Raw genomic sequence first — 2,323 nt, 5'->3', positions numbered from 1 at the left:
AGGGGACAGCACATACTCCACGGGGGTCTTTGACATCTCCCCAAATGCACCATTTATGAATGTGCTGTGGGAACTGTGAAGTAAGATTTCTTAGAGTCTCAGAGTCAGGCTCTGCTTTGGCCAAAACAAAGCTGCAAATGAATTCTGCAAAGCTTTTCAAGAAGAGTAGAAGTTTATTTTTCAATCAGGTAGAAGACAGTCGTACATGCAAATATCTGCAAGGGCTCAGCAGCCACCCTACCCCTACCACTACTGCAACTCACACTGTGGGAACATTGATGAGAGGGAGAAGCCAGGGAAGACACCCCAGACCCCACCTGGGAGGGAGCTCAGGGCCCTGGTCCATCAGCTGATACAGCATAAAAGGATGAAAAGGAAGATCCCTGGACCTATGGGCATTTCCCTGTGCTCAGACTGGCCTCTCACTCTCTGCCTATCCCTGATTCTCTCTCCAACAAAGCAACTCTTGGAGGAGCTGGCTCTCAGCAGGCTGAGCAGAGGGCATGGGAAGGTGAGAGGGTGTAGGATGGGAAATGAATGGGCAGTGTGAAATGTCACACTTCTACCCAGGATGGCAAGCTCTGCCTGTGCTGAAAGAAGAAAATAAATTCTTTCCCAAATTCCCAACCCCGTATTTCTGCTCTATAAATACTTGATAATAGCAATCATGCCTAGTCAGATAATAGATTCATTTGTTCGTGTATTAATTCTATAAGCATAATCACTATGTACCAGGCACTAGAGACAGATACTAGAGATACTAACAGGAATAAGACACTGGCCTCAGACGGCATATACTCTAGTAGGGAAGACTGACAAATAAATAAAAAAATCATGCTATAGTAAGCTAAGTTCCATGACAGTGATGAGTACAGGAAGCTATGACCAAGACTGTCCACAGAAGGCACATCTAATCCAGGCTGGAAGTCAAGGAAGGTTTCCTGGAGGGGGTAACACTAGAGCAAAATTGTGAAAGATGAGTAAAAATTAGGTAGACTCAAGAAGGAAGGAAAGACGTTCCACACAGAAGGAACAGCACCTACAAAGGCAGAAAATCATAAAACAAGGTACTATGTCAGTGAAGAGCGAAACATTCGGCATGGCTGAAGGGGCGTGGCTTGTAAAGGGGAGGGGCAGCTGCGGGTGGCCTGGAGTGGTGCTAAAGAGGCTGACAGGGGCCAGACTGGGAGAACCTAGGCAGCAAGAACATAGACAGTAAGTTAAGAAATTTGAACTTCAGCCTAAAGCTCACAGGGAACCAGCAGAGTTTAAATATGGTAAGGAGAGAGATACCTATGCCAACTTGTATTTTAGGACAGAACAACAGTATCAATAGTGGACTGAAAAAAAAGGTTGACATACAGAAGATAAGTCAGGACCCCAGGCAAGAGATCATGCAGGCCTAGACCAATGCCATGGCGTTGGGCCGGGGGGCAAGGGGAGACTGGAGAGCAGCTACAGAGGCAGAATCAACAGGACCCTGAAAAACAGCTGTAGAGGGAAAGAAGAGTCAATCCAGGTGGCTCTTGAGCTTCTGGTTTGGGTGAGTGGAGTGACAGCTATTCAATGAGGTTAAAAACACAGGAAGAGAAAACCAATTTGGTGGAAGACAATACGTACGATTTAGACCAATGATGTCCCCTATAGCAGAGCCATCAGGGGAACCAGTTCTGGAGAGATTGAGGCTCCTATTGTCCAAAAGGCCAACCGGGAGGGGACAACCCAATGAGAATCTAGCTCAAGATGGTCTTGCTCCGGGAAGCCAGATGCTCATTTTCCACAGTGAAAATAAGGCAGCTGACTCGCCCTCCTCAAGGCAGCCTTTCCCAGATGCTGCCGTTCTCCTACCAGAATCGCCTGCCCCTCTGTCATACCCCCACTTGCCTTACGCAGACTTCTATTAGATCACTGATTATGCTTTATAGTTCTTATTTCCTCACCCGTCTGCCTCTTCCGCCAAGTAGACTCGAACAAGCAGAGGCTCCACCTCAGACATTTTCTGTGTGTAGCACATTTCCTTGTGTGCAGACATAAGGCCAGACACCCAAAAGACACCCAATAAGTGTGTGTGTCAAATAAACATGGATACAGGACAGTATTTTTTCTTCTCACTTTCCTACTCCTGTCAGGGCTTCCAATAGATATAAAGTCCCAAGGATAAGCAGCCCATTTCATACACTCTGTTTAGTTTTAGGGGGTATTTCTGTGCCTGCCTCTGTTGCCAGGCATTTCTGTGCCCACTCCTCCAATTATATCCCATTTGTAAGTTCAACACCGAACTGAGCTCAAATGAAAAACCCTCGGCCCAGGGTTCTTCCAGCTC

General features: G+C 46.8%; 1 protein-coding gene across 2 annotated transcripts in view; it reads right to left on the bottom strand.

Moving 5' to 3' along the window:
- Window positions 1–2,323, bottom strand: part of KCNH1 (potassium channel, voltage gated eag related subfamily H, member 1) — a 379,133-nt gene that overhangs the window by 323,290 nt on the left and 53,520 nt on the right. The window lies entirely within an intron of this gene.

Source organism: Propithecus coquereli, unplaced genomic scaffold (genome assembly GCF_000956105.1).
Source record: "Propithecus coquereli isolate 6110/MARCELLA unplaced genomic scaffold, Pcoq_1.0 Scaffold129, whole genome shotgun sequence".
Classification (NCBI taxonomy): Eukaryota; Metazoa; Chordata; class Mammalia; order Primates; family Indriidae; genus Propithecus; species Propithecus coquereli.
Note: the sequence above shows the minus strand (reverse complement) of the source record. Positions and strands in the feature narration are given on the sequence as shown.